The sequence below is a fragment of the Corvus kubaryi genome, unplaced genomic scaffold (assembly GCF_017639235.1).
Source record: "Corvus kubaryi isolate FWS band 111438036 unplaced genomic scaffold, C.kubaryi_AGA036_p1.0 133, whole genome shotgun sequence".
NCBI lineage: Eukaryota > Metazoa > Chordata > Aves > Passeriformes > Corvidae > Corvus > Corvus kubaryi.
Genome location: NW_024580667.1, coordinates 39,285,814 through 39,306,847, shown reverse-complemented (window position 1 = coordinate 39,306,847; position 21,034 = coordinate 39,285,814).

Sequence of the window (21,034 nt, the reverse complement as noted above, 5' to 3'; positions counted from 1 at the left end):
TAGACCTAATTTAAATATTTCTTGGAAGTGAAGAACCTGGTCATTGCAAGTTCATTATTATTCATATCATTCTTATCCTTTACATTGTTAATGAGGAGAAAACCACAGCATATTGAATACTGCTTGAGCTTTAGCTAACAAAAGTTCATGGCCTAAGATATAATAATTTAAATTATAAGTGCAATGGATTTCTCTCTGTCTTAAGGATTGTGCCTTCCTGTTTTGGCTAAACAAAAATGATTATCTTTGATAAAACAATAAGAAAATGAAAAAAAAATTCCAGTTAAGCAAAACCAAAATCAAACCAAATAAAATTAAATCCTTTCAATCTTTCTTTCCAGCAGTTTCACAAAAACAGAATAGAATCTGGTATAATGTCGTTTTCATTAATTATGTAAGTCATCCCTTTATATAAACCCTTATAATAATAAAAATCTAAACTAATATCAGTTCACAGTGGAGGATGTTAACTGAACAATATTTGACCCCTTCTCTATGGAAACTCATTCATTTACATTACTTCAATATCTCAGCTACCACAGCTTCCCTCAGATTTCTTTTTTCCCCCTAAACCTATAAACCTTACTGCTTACTGTGAATGTGCTTCCCAGCACAAATATTCCTGTGGAACCCTGACTTATTCCTGTGAATTCCACATTTGCAAACAGCAGATCTCTCAAAGGATGGATGCTGTTCCCCTCTGCACAAATTTGTTATTCCACACAGACATGAATAACCATGCTGGCCTTTGCTACTCTGATAGGGGTTATCTGCTGACCTGACTAAAACAGGTCAAGTGTGTCCTTATTCAGTAGGTTACCAGCACGAGGTAATCCCCTGGCAACTAATGATCCAAAATATATATTCTCTGAAATTTGTAGTTGCATTCAGGTAAATTGGTTACGTGTGTTAGTCACTGCAGGAGCTGTATTGCAGTTCATTTTCTCCTCTGTCAAATCACATGAGAGCAAGAAGATAAGGATGATGTGGGAATTATATCTTCAGGTTAGCATCAAAACCCAGCCTGTCAAGACAGCTGTAACTGTAAAAGCAGTCTACCTTAAAGAAAATTTAGTGGCTGAATCGCAGCAAGTGCCTTGAAAATAACATCTAGCAGACAATGGCACATGAGCTAGAAAAATATCCAGTCAAACTGCAGGGAACTTATGAAGAAATTTAGGCAGAATTCAGAGCCCAAGAGACCTAAATTTGTTCTTCCACAAACAGATGCAGATCAAGCAATAATTTTTGCAGTAGGACCTCAGCTCCACCATGGTAGGACTGAAAAGAAAAAACTCATTCTGTGTCCCCAGAAACTGTCAGCAAATGTACCAGGAGCCATGTCCAAGGCTTGGAGAGAACCCATTCACTTAGTGCTGCTTATCCAAAACACAACAGACAGCACCAGCATTTGACCTACAGCATGAACTGGATTCAGTACTTCAGTGATAGCCCAGGTAACGGAAGGAGCTGAGGTTTATAGCTGTCTCTGAGGTCCCTAAAAACATTCAAGGCCGGGTTGGATGGGCCTCTGAGAAACCTGGTCTAGCAGAAAATGTCCCTGCTCATGGCAGGGGCGTTCTACTAGGTGCCTGAATATGAGAACAATTTGTTCTGGTGATGACTTGAAGGAATGTGCATAAGTATTTTTTTTAAAAAAAAGTCTCAGAGAGGAGCTCAGTTCTTAAATTGTATTTATTTTTACATTGAAATTGACATGTAAATTAAAAACACTTCTCCCCTGCCAAAAAAAAAAAAAAAAAGAAATACTAAAACATTACATAATGGTCATTGTTAATTTGACACGAGTTAGTTATATTATTTATGAGACTGTTTGACTGTTATACAATGCAACTGTCAAGGATCAATCTGACCCTGAAAATACAATGAACTTTCAATAGTTTTAAACCTCCTCACAAAGCTGTTCTTTTCTGTGTCCACTGAAAACTCAGCTTTTCTTGTGCTAATTAGGGGGTTGGTGGGTTAAGAAGACTTTTTTTTTCATATAGTGCACCTACATGCTCAGAAGGCTTGGAAAACATTTTAATTTAAATCCAGGAATTTTTTCCCTCAGCCTTTTTCTAACAGCTTTAATTATTTTTAGGTATTATACTGAAGACTGTTTTTTTCTGAGAACATTTCAGCCCTTTAGTGACATATACACAGCTGTGATCTACACATTGACACTGGTTACACATACACACTGTGAAGTGTGAAGCATTACTGAGAGGAAATAAAAATGGCTGAGCCAAATTGTTGATTCTTTAACCTTTTGAGTCTCTGCAGATGAAGAATGTCTCTTCAGACTACATGTTACAGAAGAAAATAAAACCAAAAAAAACCCCTAGTTTCTCAGAAAATCCTGTAAAAATAGGAAAATTAATTTTAAAACTACATAATTTGCATATTTTGGGAACACCATATAGAATTTTCTAGATAGGATAGAATTTTAGTGAAAGATTCATAAAACCTAGAAAAAGAGTTTTCAGAATACATACTATGTGACAAGAATAATTGCTTTGCCTAGTCATCTCTTCACAGAACTGATTTTAGTGTTCCCTTAAAACATGAGCAGTAGGTATTTCTTCAAAATATATATCAAAGGGCACTGGGAAAAGTATAATTTCACCTTCATTTGGGACTTGGTGAAACATGACATAAGTGGTGGCTTAGAATGAGAAAAAATCTACTAGAATGTCTTTACTTTCATCAAGAGCTTTTAAAGCTCTTGATGAACAATTACTAGCTATTGAATCTTCTTGCTAAGTATTCTAGATGAAGATTCAGAAATACTTTTGTTCCTAATAAATTCTGTGCTGTTGACCACAGCAGGTGTTCTGCAACTATTTTTAGCTACCTGGAAGGGCATATTTTAAACACATCATAGTACTTTCTTCACAGTCTTCACATGGACGATATCATATCAATAATGACAGCAATGACAAAGGAATTTTATTCAACCAAACATTGTGATGTCAGTGATGTTTCAGTGAAGGTTTCTCTTGAGTTTCTGGAGTTGTAAGACTTCACTCACTAAAATTGCCTCATGCACTCAGCACTCACGCACTCACTAAAATTGCCTATGCCTCAGCAGACTATTACTGACTGAATATATGACATATATATGACATGAATATATGGCTGCTTCTTGAGGTTTTGGAGAGGGAATGACACTAGAGACAGGGAAGAATAGCCTATTTCTACTTCATTCATTCTGTTGAATCAAAGACTGTGGTCCTGGTACAGGAAAGGATATGAACATAGAAAAAGCATACTTGGGGAAAGACTCTGAGAGAATTTAGCATGGCATGGCAAAAAATGTTCCCATTGCTATTCTGGTAGTGATGATACTAATTTTTATATTCTTTTTACTCTGCTGTACTGAATCATGGTTCTGATATGGTAGCATAATATGATTTATCAAGACTTTCTCATATATGGAAAGAAAGAGTAATGTCTAAAGGCATCGAGATGTCTAAACCAAGTGGAATCATTGATTTTCCAAAGATGTTGTTTTTCCTTCACTGACTGTAGAGGACTTGTTTAGACTAAATGTACGAATCTATGTAAGTTTAGGTAAAGTATTTTAGATGTATTTAAATTTAAAGGCAGTAAGGAAGTGTAAGTAAAATGACAGCTATCTACAGAAGAAGAAAAAGTATATATGTAACCAATCTCTGTGGAAGCATTACAATTTTTTGTTCTGCACAAAATTAATTTTAGAGTAATAGCATTCTTTATATTGACTTACAATAGCCTAAATTAATTATTTTTCTTGTATTATTTTGTGGAAAATCAGTTTGTTTTTTGGTTTAGGTTTTTTTTCATGTTCGTAGCTTAGTAGTGTTTTTGGCTCATCAGCCATGAAGGCTTTTTCATGTATTTCAAAAACCTAACAGTAAAAACCTTGCCAAACATTCTCTTAACTATGGTCACTGCTGTTGACGTGCCAAGGCACCCAGACAGTACAAGTCCCAGTTATTTTTCTTCCCCAGGCAATAAACATTTTCACTACGCTTCCTACTCTCTTCCAATTCATATAGTGAGCCATGCAAACCAATCAAAAGTGGAGTGACGGACATGCTCCCCAATTGCAGGCATTTGTCCAGGCAGTTGATAGCACAGGAAGAGCCTGGACACAGCCAAGTAACACTACACAAAATCAAGCCCACTTTTAACTCACTGCCTTCCTCTCAGAAGATGTGAAAGCTGAGCCTCTTAGCAGTGTAGCTAAAGACTTGGGTACAAGATGCTCAGAGACAGAGAAATAGAAAATGAATGAGCAGAGGACCAAGAGGAAAGGAATTCGGAAGGAAGGAAGGAAGGAAGGAAGGAAGGAAGGAAGGAAGGAAGGAAGGAAGGAAGGAAGGAAGGAAGGAAAGAAAATAGAGAGTAAATGCAGGTTTTGGCTAAAAAAACCCTTATTTATCTAATTTCACGTCAGTATCTGCTAACAGATTTCTGTTTAGATGAACAAACAACTGAATCTTGAGCTTACTAATGATGATTAGAGGAATTGAACATCTCTTCTATGAGAAAATATGTATTATTAAACTTTTATTTGACTTTTTTCTTTTTTCCCTCCCTTCATTTCTCCCATGCCTTTCTCCTGTCCTTTTTCTGCATTGAGGGAAATCTCAAAGAAAGCTAAAGTTGTGAGACCGGACTGTTTGGTTGTTTGGTCTGTTTCTCTGTTTTTTTGGTTCTTGTTATTTTTTCCAAAATGACTTGCAATTCAAAATTTCTTTTAATTGATTTAAATAGAATATATTAAGTTCTTTGACCCTTTTCTTTATAAATAAAGCCTATTATAGGAAATAAAATGTCTGTATTACTTGACTTAGTTACTATTCTGCAGGGGAAAAAACCCAAACATTCCCCTCTTTTCAAATGCTTCTGTTACTCACAGTTCAACATATTTTTGATAAAAGATTTTCCCTTCATTCTGTTTTTCTTTTGTCCTTCTAATTCAATCTGCTAGGAACTGGCTTTATAATAGCCAGGATTCAGTATTGAATTTTTTGTTTCACTTATTGCTTAATAAGATCTAAGATGAGCAGTTTAACTTAATCTTTTCTTCTATTAAAAAGGAGTCCTAGTTAGTGGCAAAATATTTGAGTTTAGAATTTTAAAATTAATGTTTTTCTTAATTATATTTAAAAGTTTTTATGCCTTCTCTTTAAGAAAGACTGATGGACCTTTTAGGAAGGTGAAATATTAAATTTTGATCAAAAGTTTCTCTCTATCAAAAAGACCAAGCTGTGAGCAAAACATTTAGATCATTTTGCTAATATTTTCATTAAAAACTTTTTTTTTACCTTTTAGCATTTTCTTCCTAACATCCTTTTGAATTCTTGTGTTCTGCTAAATATGTAACAGTGCAACCACTAGGAAATAGAATGTTAACAAAAGGTGGAGTCCAAGTACTTGGAAACTGTGCTGTTAATTAACAATTACAAGGACAGTGTGTGCAAATTGAAATAGGTCCCAGTCTTCTTACCTTGGAAAAGTACCACGATGTGCAGATGTGAAGGGAACACATCTATTAAGGATTCAGGTAGACAAAACTGCTGTGCCTGATACAACTGTCCAGAATATAGATGAATTCTGTTCACTTCATTCTGCTAATAAAATGCTTTGCTATGTTGACATTTGGAACCCCGGAGGACAGCCACACTTCAGTGAGCTGATGTTAGATATTGGTTCAGCTGTATCAGTTCTGCCGGAGCCTATTTACTAGCTAACAAAATCTAAATTACATTTGGAAGCTTATTTGAAGAAAGCAATCCTTGTGCTTCATTGCCCTAGTTTAATGCACTGCTGATTTCCTACACTTGTCTTCCCATGTTGTTCTTCAGAGGAACCTATTTTTAGCAGCCACCAACAAAAATATACAAAAGAAAATCAAGGAGCTTTATTTTGTTGCTTATCAGAAGTGTAACTAATGTAATAGAAATGAAAATAATAGCACTACTTTCATTATGTGAACCAGTTAAAATTTCACTTGAAAATCTAAAAGGTACCCAGCCTGCCTGACAGCTACTGCTTTTGAAGAGCACAGGTATCCTAGAAGTCCCATGTCACTTCTGCCAGTCATTTGTGAATGACCGATAGCCTGTGGTCTCTCAAAAGCAACTAAATTCAGATTTTCAAAAAATGGGTCAAGCCTTTGCTCAAACAGTAAATAAGATTAAGGAGGTTTAGTTAGCTGATACTTCAGCTGGTAAGCTGAATATCTCTGCTTTCTTCACTGACCATAGAGACTAGATTTCCATTAGCTATCCAGAGAGTTCATTTGCATATGTTTATATTTACATTATTGGGTTATATGAGAAAAGCTTTTCTGCACACCAACACATGAATCCAAAGAAACAATGGCAGATGGGGAAGACCAAACAATACTTTGCCCTTGCTAGGATAGGCCCAGCACAGGAGAACCATGAGCCTCACAAGCCCAAGGAGGACAGGGGTGCCATATCAGGGAGAACCCCAAATTAAAATTTCAGAGGAAGGAACACCATATACAGGCTCTTCCCAGGGCTGTCTCAGACAATTCAGTCCAAGTGTGAAACTCAACAAGGTAAGTCAACACTAAAGCTCCTATAGAGCTGACTGGGGGGGTGCTGTCTGTGAATATGGGAAGCAAAGGAGGACCAATTAATGACTGAAATGCCTGGGACTTCTTGTGGGATTCTTAGGGAAGGAAACAAAAATGGGAAAAGGAGATCATTTAGGTGATTTGGAGAGGAACAAAGATGGGAAAATGAAAGAAAAGGTAATAAGGGGGGCTTGTCACAAACAAATAAAACAATACACTTGTTTTCCCTCTTCTTGTTCAGCAGTGTCTGTACAGTTCTGCATTTCTGACCCGCAGCCTGGGTAAGGGGAAACTCCATTCTGTGTGTGTGTGTGTGTGTGTGTGTGTGTGTATGGAGGTCTGAGTGCAGGAACTGGTTGGGGACCTTGGGTCACAAGGTGTTCATGGTGTTGCATCTAGAACTAGAGTGAGTGTCTGGGTACCATGGGCCCTGAGTCAGTGACTGGAGAGACCAGGATATGTTAAACCAAGTGCCAGACACTGGGGTTGGACAGGCATTCTATTTTTTTGCAAGAGTAGGAGCCTCAGGCAACATGCCTCTATCTGAAATTTCTGTTTAATTCTTCAAGATACATGGGGAAATGAACAATAAGACACAAGGATAAACTTAAATGGCAGGCTAAATCATTATCAAAGGAGAAAAGCCTTGATTTTCCATCTTTTCAAGCATCAGATATGCAGAACTCACAAAAGTGTGCAAGCACCAATATGTGACTTATTCACTTGGTTTATGGTATTCCATCCATGGATGGAGAGCACCCTCTCAGCCATCACACTGACAATATGAAGCAGTTGCTTGCAGTAGTTAGGAGGTAAACTTTAAAAACTTTTTATGCAACTTACAAGAGTCACTGGATAAAAGAAATAGCAAAATGTCCCTGCAAAAATCGTGTCACAATTCTGTAAATTTCAGAAAAAGAATCAAGTAATTCTAATTAAGAAATGACTAACCAAATTAGTGTCTTGTAATGCATATCCTAATAACATGCTACTAAATCTTGATGAGTGTTATTGTCAACGCCTGGAGCTACCACAGATAGCGTATATTAATACCATGTTCACTTAAATTGGATACTAGCACTGTCTGCCACGGGGACCACCTGAGGCAAAAAACTTACTTACATACATACCCCTATTTCTATAAATATTTATGTAGTCATATACTGGCTCTGTGTTATTTAGTAGCTCACTCAAGGAGGGAGACATTTCACTTTATTAATGTCCTGGTTTCATCTGGGACAGAGCTCATTTTCTTCTTAGTAGCTGGTACAATGCTGTGTTTGTCGGCTTTATTATGAGAACAATGTTGATAACACCCTGATGGTTTGGTCGTTGCTAAGCAGTGCTTACCCTCAGTCAAGGGCTTTTCAGTGTCTCTGCTAGTGAGGACCTACACAAAAATCTGGGAGGGAGCATGGCAAGGGCAGGAGACACAAACTGGTAAAAGGGATATTCCATACCATAGAATATCATGCCCAATACAGAAACTCTGGGAGTTACCTGGAAGGAGGCCCATCACTTTTTGGGAATCAGCTGGGTATTGGTCAGTGGGTTGTGAGCAATGGTTTTATTCATCACTCATTTCTTTTGGGTTCTGTTACTCTTTCCCCATCTCCTTATAGTGAATATTATTATTATTATAGATAGAAGATTTAGTATTAATGGTATTTTATTAGTAATGATATCATTAATATAACAATTATTATAAATATTTTTTGGTTCAATTGTTAAGCTGTTTTTATCTCAACCCACAAGGTTTATCTTTTCTTTCCAATTCTCTTCCCCACCAGGTTGTGTGGTGGGGAATTGTCATTTGGGGTTAAATCTAACATTTAAGTAAACTAATATGATATTGTAGAAGTAAAATATTTCTTAGCTAGAAATAGACTCACAGAATCAGAAAATTGTTTGTGTTGAAAGGGACGTTTAACAATTGCCTAGGGTAACCTCCTGACCATGGGCAGGGACACCTCTTACTAAACGAGATTGTTCACAGCCCCATCCAAGCTGGCCTTGAACACTTCCAGGAACAAGACACCCACAACTACTCTGGGCAACCTGTTCCAATATCTCACCTCCTTCACAGTAACAGAACTTTTTCCTGTCCAGTCTGAACCTACTCTCTTTCACTTTAAAACCATTGCCCTTGTTCTGTCACTACGGGCCTTTGTAAAAGTCTCTCTTCATCTGTCAGCCAAACAAACACACCAGCTATACCTCCAACAGAAAAGTTTGAGTTAGTCCCAAAACCAAAAGAAGATTTTTAAGTGTAAACTTCCCAGTACCTCAGAGGTGCTACTTTCTCTGGAGTCCTTACCCCAATCAGAGATTTCCACACTCTTAAATATGTCATCATAATGCCAAAACAACTTAAATTAGCTTAAATACTTCTTGCCATGGATTTCCTTTCACCTAGCTAGAGAAACCACGTATTTTAGAAAGGAAGCTTTTAACTTTCAGTCATAAAAGTCCACTTGCACATATTGTGAACTCAAACTTTTGTATCTTCATTAAATCTCCACAAATTCATAGGGAAATTCAAAAATTTTAAGAGGTATGTACAGAACCGAAATGTCATTTCAGGAAAACGTATTAAATATGGATTCAAGTGAGGAGAGGGGTTGTATGCTTTCTTTTTTTTCTAAAAAGGGAAGCCCAAACTGTAAGATAAGCCTTTCTGTAGATGGATCTGTGATAAACTGCTTATAACCTTGGATATGTTATGTAAAAAGAGAACACTAAGTTTTGTTCAAAACCTATGTTAAGTTAATTAGGTAATGTCCCCGCACGCTACTGAAATGCAAAGCAGCATATAAACTCAGAGCATTATTTTTATTAGTATTATTATATCACTGTTTTATCAGGGGCTTTTTCAGCAAAATTTGTCAAATTTTTGTTTAGACACATGCCCAAGGAATCTTTGGAACAAGCTGTTACACGTTTGAAGTACATAATTAAGATTAAACATTACAGATGACAAAACAGTGTGGTAAAATCCAGACTTCCCACATAGATTTCAGAGTTAGCTTATAAATGCCATATATAATTTTCTATATGCTGTTGTGACACATTTAGTGAAGGCCAAAAATCACACAGAAAGCTTTGGGGATTGTTGATCAAAGCAGTTGCTTCCAGTTTGAAATGCATAATGAGACAGCCCTTTTTGCAACTAGATGTAACTTGCCTCATGTTTGAAAAGGAAGTGTAATGAAGAACAAAGAGCCACAGCAGAATTCCTTAGATTGGACAGAGAAGCACGCTCGTGGCCCAGTGCTTCTGTAATGGCAGGCAACAGAATCACCCTCTTTCTCAGGATTAGCCTTGGAAAGACTATCTATAATCAAATTGATAACATGAATTTCTGGGTGATTCAGTCAGAGGGGAAAAGTACTGTAAAATAAGTGATGCATAATAAGTAAATATACCGTGTGAAGTGCAGGCATATTGAAGTTGTGAACACTTAGAAGCCTCTTATGAGAGATTTCTCACATGTCACTTATCAGAGTTAAAATCCCCTCAACCCATAGAGACAGAAGCAAATAAAATATTATGTTCAACTTCATGTTTTGAATTTTCTACTCAGCTTATTAAAGATTAATTTGTATAGTTAAATTTTCCCTCCATGAACCATTTAACTACAAAATTTCATTTGAAATACTAATAATTTTATTCATTTTAATAAATGTAATCACGATTGCCACATACTTTACTGCCTGAAAACTTTTTTATCATGCATTCAATAATAAGACTTCGCTACTATGAAAATTTTTAACTCTTACAGTTAATTAAATATTTATTACTCAACATGTTTAACACAAAATCCAGAGAGCTGTAAATGCAAATTTAGTTAATAAAAGTTTGCAGGGGGTTGTGTTTTAAATTTCAAACTACAGCCTGAAATAACTGCATCTTTTTGTAAGAAAACCAAATTTTGAGTTTGTTTTGTTCAATGAGAGTGATGGCTGTTGCAGGGGCACAACCTGCTTTGCCATTGTCTTCTCCATAGACTTTAGGGAATCTTTGCTTCCATGCCTGGAGCACTTCCTCCCCCTCCTTCTTCACTGATCTTGATGTCTGCAGAGCTGTTCCTCTCACATCTCTGCTCTCTCACACACTGCTGCACAGTGGTTTTTAGCCTTTCTTAAGTACATTATGACAGAGGAACTTACAACATCAATTGTCTCTGTTTAGCCAGCAGTGGGACCCTCTTGAAGCCAGTTAGAACTGTCTCAGTGTAACATGGAGACAGCTAATTTTCTCACAGAAGTCACCCCTGCAATCTGTCCCACTTCCAAAACCTTGCCACATAAAAGCAACACAGTTCATTATAGCCATATATAAGGTGCTAAACTCTCAGGTCATGTTTCTGCTTGGCTACTAAAATGTAGTAATGATTTTCTTGTCTTTGGGAAGAAGAGACTCAGTCAGCCAGCTTATCTCACCATGTCACAAAATGTAGATAAAGACGTAGCATTGATCCATTGGTAAGTTAGGAAGCAAATTGATTCAACACATAACATATGTAATGCATTTAAACTTGCTGGAAGAAGTATTTTAAAATCATTAATTTTAACTAAGTTTAGAGAATTTGTCTTAGTCAGAAACACTGTAACTGTCTAATAGCGTTGGCAGTTTTCCTGGGAGGTTCATCATGTCTATTGAAAGTTTTCTTCTGTTTCTGAAACTATAAGACAAAAACTGTCCAAACAAAGGGGAAGAAAAGTTAGGGTTTGGTTTTGTGGGTGGGTTTTTTTATATCCCTCCTTGAGACATCTCAAGGTACAGGGTTTCTAATGAACTCAGTTTTATTATGAATCTCTGGCAATGTTACATGTTTATGATTCCCAAAATGCAGTTTGTATTAATTTCATTAAGGCATCATAAAGCCTCAGCTAATCAGAATGAATTTAATCTAAGAAAGATGTCATTTGAAGAGTAAGATTGATTGACATATAGTTCAAAAATCTCTTTTTAAGCTAATGACCTGTGGATGATGAATTTTGTGATTCAAATACTTGATGGAAAACATAAAAATATTTTATTTCTGTTCTTACATTTTTAATATATAAATTTTTCATTGGTCCTTGCTTTTTTCTTACTCTTCTGTTCCCTGTAAAAATATATTTCCACAGGCAACTTATTACAGTAATGCATAAAAGCTATCATTAATAAACTCTTGTTTATGAAACCATCCCATTAGTGTACAGAAATGAAAAAATGTGTTTTATGTACATGCTACTTCCAGCCTGCATATAGGAAAAAAGAGAGAGTCTTAAAATGTTCCTTTTTTTCTTTTGTTTGTAATTATTTGCATTTAAGAGGAACACTTCAAATTAAATAGCTCCAACAGCATTGATAAAAAACCCCAAACAAAACAAAATGGCAACAACCACCACAAAAAAACAAATCTATTCTTTGCTAATGATTATTATAATTCATTAATTATCAGGAAACAACATCACAATAGGAAAAAAATTATCCCACTATCACTGTGGCTTTTCATTTTCCATTTATCATGCCATTGCAGAATTTTTGATTATTTGTATTTACTATCATAGCACAATAAGTAATGTGTGCACTTGAAGGAACAAAAGGCACCTATTAACACTACATTACTTCAAGTGAAGTATCACATTCTGTGATTAGCTTTGACTAGTTGTATAATGTTCGGCTAAGAAAGGTTAACATAATTTATTCCCTGGCTGTATTAATAAATTATGGATCAGGAAAAAATATATTAATTACAAATTAATGATTACTGAAGATCACCGGGTAACCTGTCTGAAATTGTAATATAATTATATTTTAATTGCAATATTCTTCTTTAAGAATATGATTTTAGAGAGAAAAAAGTCCTAATACAGGGAATATTGCATGAATATATCAATAAACTTCTAAACACATTGAAAATTCTGTCCTTGTGAAACATTCAAGATGGAAATTCAGCTCTATCACTCCCCCTTCCCAGCTGGACAGAGGAGAAAATATAAGATGGAAAACTATTTGTAGGTTTTGAGAAAGCAATCTACTAAAGTAAAAGTGAAAGTCTGTGCCTGCAGAAACAGGAAAAAAATTCTCCGCTTCCCATCAGCAATTGACATCCAGCCACTTCCCAGGAAGCAGGGTTTCAGCATGTGTAATGTTTGCTCAGGAAGGGAAACATTGTAAACAACAAAATCCCCTGTTGCCTCTTTCCCTCAGCTTTTATATCTGAGCTGACATCATATGGTGTGGAAAATCCCTTTCATTAATTTGGGTCAGCTGGCCTGATTGTGTCCCCTCCCAGGATCTTGCCCACCCACAGCCCCTTGATGGGGAGGAATGCTGAGGAGACAGCACTGATGTGCCAGCTCTGCTCAGCAGCAGCCAAAACAGTGGTGTCTTACCAATGCAAAGCACAGCACTGCGAGGACTGCTAAGGGAAAATTAACTCCATCCCAGCCAGACCCAATACAGGGAGGCACACATCTTTGGGGATGAGAATCTCATGTAATCCCACTGGTGATATGATGGAAGACTGAAATTACCTTTGTAATGGTACTGGAAACACCAAATCTGGGTATGGGTATAGGAAATATATATAGGAAAACTGGGACCAGTGAAAAAAAATTAGGTTTTGACACGTTGTTTTTTGAGAGGTAGCAAGGATAGGAAAGGGGAAGGATCAAGGTATATGGACAAAGAACAAGCATGGGCAAATAGAGAGAAGAGGAAATAAAAATGGCTGGTCAACTGTAAGCAAGCACTTTTTTCTGTTTGAACCCTGCCCCTGATCACTGCAATCCGTCCTATCTTCTTATTCAATCATGTTGCAAACCTGGGTTTTGTGTGATCTCAGTCACAATATGCATGTGTGAAGAGACGTTTAGGTGCTGTCAGCTGGAGATACTGACTGATACAGCCAGCTGTTGTGTGTATGTGTAATTTGCTAACAAATGACCAGACAATGAGCAGGAGACCCACATCTGGAAAAAAAACAGCCCTTGAGCCAATGACTTTTTAAATGATCTGGAATCTGGGCATGGACATTAAGCAGACTTAAATAATGTCATCCTGAAATTTCATGGATCTTTGTCATTGGCTGCTGAATCTAGATAGTTTGGGTTGACGGGACATGTGCATCCACCAACGACCCTTACTCCTAATCTGCTGGAAAGACGAACAGCCCTGTGCTACTCTCTGTGTTCATATTTATGTGAGAGTAATTTCTGTTTCTTTGGGTGATGAGCCAAGTTGATGTTCTCTGTGTGTGTGCATGTGCATGTGTTTGAGTATTTGCCTTTGCAGTGTGGGCTCCAATTTGCTACTTGTCAGATTTGGAAAAGGACCTATCAACAGCCACTTCCTCCTCGGTGCTAGACTATTTGATGTAAATAGATTAGGTGGATTTGATGTAAATAGACTAGGAAAAAAAACCCTGGGTTCTGAATTTCACTGGGAATTGGCAGCTCCTTAACATAAATTCTCTATCTTCTGTGAAGTTATCTAATTTTGAACCACTATTTCAGTAATTAACTACAAAAGGCATTCAGTTCTAATCTTGAATTTGATACAGTTACGTGCATGTGTGTGTGTGTATATGTAAATAGAGGCAAATAAAGTTAGAATTCTAAACATTATATTTATTACTTGATGACAGATTCCTGAGCAGTTTCCTTCAAATTTTTTCTTATCATGACTACCACAAATTCCCAAATACCTGAGATCTTATAAAATGCCATTACTTTTATATTTTCATTTGTATTTTGTCATAATAATATTTTTGTCATATAATATTTTGTCATATTATAGTGTAAGTTGCCGAAGAAAGACCATCATGTTGCATTCTACTGTGAATTACAAAAAAGAATCTGAGCCTTTATTATTAAAATGATCATCCGTTTTTATCCAATTTCCTCACTATCTTATAACTACAACTTGCTGCTTCATTCATTCCTGGAACACGATCAGAAGATACTGCTAAGCAGATATTATACCACACTTCACATATGAGGAAAAAAATTAAAGAAATTCAATTCAAGGGCTGAAAGTGGAGTAAAGGGACAGTGGAAAGTGACGACCTCTTTACAGAAGTTACTTTCATCATAGATAATGAAAGAAGAGACCATGAAACTGAAGCCCCACTATTAAGAATATTGCACTTCCCACTTAAATGTTTGCAAAATGATCTTGGTATTTGAAATATTATTGGACTATAAGGAAAGAATTAGCTCATTCACTGATTCTGATTTGAATTTAATCTTGAAAAAGTGCCTATCACACAATTGCCAATACTGTTTCTTCATTTCTCTGATATAACTTCTACAACTCATATAATGAAACAAATCATTTCAGGGAATTTTAATTCTATTGCTATGAATATCCAAAATTAACACTTGAGTTAATTCCTGTTACATGCATATACTCAGCATCCTCTCATTGGTTAGAATGTGGTGGTATAACCCTGGCTGACGCCTGGTGCCCAACAAAGCCATTCTGTCACTCCCCCTCCTCAATCAGACAGAGGAGAGAAAATATAAAAAATGAAAATATAAAAATCTTGATGGATCAAGATAAGGACAGGATGAGGTCACTCATCATCTCTCATACTGTCATAGAGATAACAGACTGGGGAAAATTAATTGATTAGCAATCAAATTAGAGTATTACAATGAGAAATGAAATTAAATCTTTAAAACACCTCACCCCCACAACTCCCTTCTTTCTGTTCTTAAATTTATTCCCAATTCTCTATGTCCTCACTCTCAGCAGAGCAGGGGGATGGGAAATGAGGGCTGTGGTCACTTCATCACACATTGTTTCTTCTGCTCCACTGTTGCTTCCTCCTCAGTGTGAGGACTACTTTCCCTGCTCCAATGTGAGTTCACTGCCACAGGAGGCAGTCCTCCATGAAATTTTCCCGTGTGAGTCGCTCCCACACTCTATAGTTTACAAAGAACTTCTCAGGTGGCCACTCCTTCATACTGCCAAAACCTTGCCATACTAACCCAATACACATGTTTTAAACTGCATTCTGTACCATATATGCAGTGAAGTACATTTATTTAATTATTTTATTTTCTCCCTTTTACAGCAGCATTTTGAATTTCCATCTACTAATGGAGTAGAGAATTGTCAAAAAAAAAGTATCTGCTGATACAATAAAAAAATAAGAAGCAAATTCATGCTTTTGTTTCCTCCTTTTTTATGTCATTATGTTGGCAATTTCCCACATAATTTAGGGACAAGACATATTCTATAAGCAGCTGGGGGTAGTCTCATGATCACTAGCTCTTCTTCTTATAGGTGACTTCAACTTACTAGATGTGTGCTGGAATTACATACAATACAGCAGACAAAAAACAGTCTAGGAGGGTAAGCATCTTCCTAAAATGTTGGAAAATTATCACCTTTCTAATAATATCTGTAATTTTCAATTTAACTTGCAGAACCAAATCACTTCTTATGTAAAGTTCTCTTTACAAATATTTATAGAATGTAGATGTTCTGCTAGTATACAAGGAGGAAAACGGCTGTATTAAATCTGGAACCCAATACAAACCTCAAAGGGATTTCAAAAGATTGATGCAAACCCTAAATTTTTAAGAATAAGCAGGAGAACCAGTTTCGTTCACCATTCATTACCTTCCGTTATTGTTTGTGATACATTTGTGCCGATCAGTTAGAATTAAACTACTTAATGTTGTCACTGGCAAAAAATCTATTTAAGTGGGACTAGACCAGAATGTTTAAAACTGGAGACAGGAAAACACTTTTTAAACAACACGAAGTTGACACGACGTCAAGCCTGACTTTAATGATATGGATTAGTTTGGGATTGAGGAGAATTCAGGATCAATATTGATTTCCAAAAAATATTTTCACTAGGTCACAATAGTTGCAAACTCCAAAACTCTTAGTTACAACTCATATAAAATAGAAATGTATCAGATAAAAATTAGCAATCGTTACTTGAACAGAAGTCTTTCATTGGAGAAAGGTTATGTACCTCGTGCACACCAAAGAACCCTACTGCATGCCAATCAGGCCAGCTGGTTAACAAAATATTTTCATCTACTCCACAGCTGATCCTAAAAGTGATCCCAACAGCGAAGTTGAATGGATATCCTAATTCACCAATACCACTTTAGAGAACTATTAGAATAGCACACTCTAGCACTTATATTTTGACTTCTGTATTGGTAAATACAAAATATGCTTATTTAAATTATAGTGGATATAGTGAAAATAAACTAGGCAAGTATTCACAAACTCTTCCATGCCACTGCAGCCCAGTGCTGTTCTGGAAGTTGTTCTGTCTCTTGTTCTTGTTAATGTTGGATTAGGAACCTTCTTTTCCACTTTCTTCTAGACACTCTTTTACCTCATTAGTATTTCTTTATAAACTACTGGATTCTATAACTTCTTTATAAAATGTAAGAACCTGCTTCTTGTATACAACATCAAATTTAACATAAGTGGTAGACTTCCACTTCACATTCTTTCCAACTTAATATGGTGTCAGAACTGTCTCAGTCTAGTTTGTTATGAATAAATCAGGCTCAATATAAATAATATACTCTTTGATATAGGGTCACCTATTCATGATCCATCCTTTGTCAGTTTAGCTGTCCAGGTGTTTATTTTATTTTTTTATTTTGGTGGTAATGAAAACATTCAATGTTATCTGATGTTTCCCATTGACTCTCTCAATAATGTTTGAATTGTCAAGTGATGTTAAAACTTTAAAGAATATCTGTCTTCATTTATGCCATCTGGTTTTCAATGAGGCTTTTTGTGCTTCGTTTTTTTGGGAACTGTTAACATTCCTCAATAACTGTGAAGGTAAACATATATCTTTATGTTGCTACCAGGTGGGCCTCTACTTGTATATGGGCTCACAGGCATACAATACAACAAAAGTTTAAAAGAACAAGCAAAAAATAAAGAGTGTACTATTACTCAGTAAGATAATACTAAGAGGAGAGGACTATTTAATTACATTATATATATATATATAAAATGACTTTATCCTTTAGAAAGCCTTTTCCATACAGCATGTTTTCCACACTCATCCCTAGGTGCCACATACCCTCCTCTGAGAGCTTGGGAATATAATTCCCCACTGAAGGATACCATGACAATAAGGAATTCTATTCCAGTGTGAACTTTATTTTCTGTTTGGCTTGTTTGTGTATGTGTTTGGAGGTAGGTTTTTGTGGTTTTGTGTTTTGTAAAAAAAACTGGCACCCTCTGCTCACTTCTGTTGCAAATGAATGCCTTTAAAACTCTTTATGTTAAAACAGTAGAAAAAAAAATAAAATAAGGAAAAGCACTGAGAGCAAAAAACCAAGTAGTTTATGCTACTTATTTATTAGCTTTCTCTCTGACCCTGTTTTGGAACATATGGAATGGCATATTTTCAAAAAGTCTTAAAACTGATCTGAGCCTAAGCAATGTGGTATAAAGCTGCTTGATTAAGAAATGGGGATCGATTTATGACCTTTTATTTAACTGACTTGTCTAACAAGACCCTTACCCTTATGCCACTACAAAAACTGTTGACGTTGCTTTACTGCCAACTCAACTCTCACAATCTCTGTTTCTCATTCCAAGGTGATCTGGAAAGCGATAGCTCTGCAGAAGACATGCATTGGTTCCAAACACACTTATTCAGTGGAAGATAAGCTTTCACCCTATTCTGAAGTCAATGATTGAATACAGGAGATAAAAATTGTCTACACTGCCATTGTTTGGGATACATTCTGCACAACTAGATAGGACTGTCATGCAACACAGGGAAAATAATTTCATTCCGAAGGAACAAATAAATACCCTACAAGTACATTTTGGTAATCAGATACAAATTACTCTAATCTCTTCTGTGTTTTAAATTCAGGCACCTAGAAATGTGAAATCTTACAAAAAAAATTCCCTCCCATCAGATAGCCTAAATGGGAATATTCCCAAAGGGATTAATTAATGACTGCTGATACATATCCAATCTACCACTACATATATTATATTAAAAAGTTTTTAAAAAGCAATCAGGGGTTTTGGCATTCTTTTTCTTCTTGCTTTTTAATGTTTATTGTATCTTTAGTTACAATGGTCCAGACACAGCAAATAATTACCTCTAGTTTTTTAGCTTTTCATTGAATTATTAATTGGATTTGGGTCAAAAAGTCTTAACCATCTCAGCCTAAACAATGTTTTAATTTTACCTTAATGTCTTCAAATATTTTTATGTCTATAGGTATATAAATATGTGTATCAATACAAAGAATGGGCAAGAAATATAATTCTGCTGAAAATTAAATATCTTCATATAGATGTCATCATTTAAATACGAAAGACAATTTTGGTTCTTTTTTTTAAATTAAACACTAGTATTCTATATGCCATCAAAAATGGTTATCCTTGAAAAAGAATATACGTTATTTCTAGGCATTGGGTAAGATAATTTTGAAGTTTCAAATACCTCTTGTTTCTGTATCATTTTGAAAGAAATAGATCTACTGAATTTTTGGAAGAAATCAAGATCATATTTTTAATCTCTAAAAATCTCAGATTCAATTCTTTTACCTTTTACATGCAATTACTTAATCTAGAATGTGAACAGGTTTTTCATAAAGGTAGCTTGCTGTTCTTCAGTGAGACAACAGCTGTTATAAGACTTCCATGTAAGAAGAAAAGGTAAAATGTGTTTAAAATCACAGCTGAGCATCTTTCTGTATATAGTTCACTATGTTGATAGACTGATAGACAAATACATTTTCAGAAGATGTGGTCTGTTGTTTTACCTCCTCCGAAGATCATAATCTCTTAAGCAGTGGGTTATTACCGCAGGCCTGGTTCCTATGGTATATCACTGTGTCCCGCAGCCATAGGGAGGAGGAGGAGGAGAAGATCCAGCAGGCAGGAATTGTGCAGCAAGATTGATTTATTTAATTATTTTACAAACTCTTTTATAGACTTTTTTCTTCATAGTCTAATTGGACAAAGGACCAGCCACCCCTTGGGGGTGATTGGCCAAAATCCTAAAACATCCATTATCAAAATATTTTCTACTATACTATAAACAAGACTTTCCAAGGTTGCAGGTGGCTTGGTTGTTTACATTCCCTGCTACCTCTTCTGTGAGAGAGAAAAGTCTCTCACGGACTTAGAAAATAACAAGAAGATCCTCACTAACAGCATTTTTGTACCTACAGTGGGTTATGTCTCTGTGCATTTGTAGATGTATAGGGACATGCTCCAAACAATTTATGAAGCTGTGGTCTTTTAGAATTCCTGAAATAATTGACAAGTTAAAATATTCATTCTTTTTCCCCCTATAAATCAACCAAATTGTACCTAGTGCTGGAGACACACAAAAAAAAATAGGCTATCTAGATAAACTAGTGACGGGATGACATAGAAAATTGAGAAAGAGAAGCTTTAGTAGAGTTGCAGCTTCCAGATATGTCTATGGTAGAACTTATGAAATATTATAGAAAACAAAGTTCATTATAGAATAACGTCTTTTGTGCTAGAAGATGACAAAATCCAGATAAGGGCTTCAATTCAACATATTTTATATGGCAAAATTTGATGGGGTAAGCTCCATAAATTTATCAAATATTCAAAAACCTTAAGCACATTAATAATTTAAAAACCCATGGAAAATAATTAAATGAATGTAAGAAAATATGTCAGTATGTTCAAACTTGCATGTTTACATTTACGTCCCTGTATTCTTATTATGTACTTAACTAAGAATCTAGACCAGGAGAAAAGTTAAAAATTAAGCCCATAAAAGTATTCAGTTAAATTAAAAGGGCATCCAACATGAATCAGATATAACTTTCACTGAATCCAAAAGGAGTGTCTTAATTACTCTAAAAGTCAAGCTGTTTAACTACTGAAATGTGATTGGTTGGTTGGTTGGTTGGCTGGCTTTTGTTTTAGTTGGTGTTTTCTTTTTGACTTTCAATCACTAATAAGGCATTCAGAACAAATTATTTTTTGACTTTATGTATTTTTCTTTCTCTCCCTCTTTTTGTCTAGTCACATGCTCTGCATACTTGCTCATTTGTTTTACAGGCATACTTATAATAATGCAGTCAGCCACCCCACCAATATAATTTAATTTTATTATACCAAAAGTTTCAGTATGTAAATGAAAGTAAGCTTCACTGGAACTGGAATACTGGTAACAAAATAACATCTTTTTTTATTATTTGAAAGACTGTAAAATCCAACTAGATAACTAATATTATCTGCACAAAGAGGTTATATAAAGTTGAAAGCTATACTCCACATCTTAAGTGTTTTGGATTTTGAGACAATTTAAATGAACTCCTTAATCATAAGGGAAAATCTTTCAGCAGCAGTATATTGTCTTAACAAGCATAAATGGTGCAATTAAAAAAGAAGTTCCAGTAATGTTTAACACTTCTTTGTAGAAGAGACTTC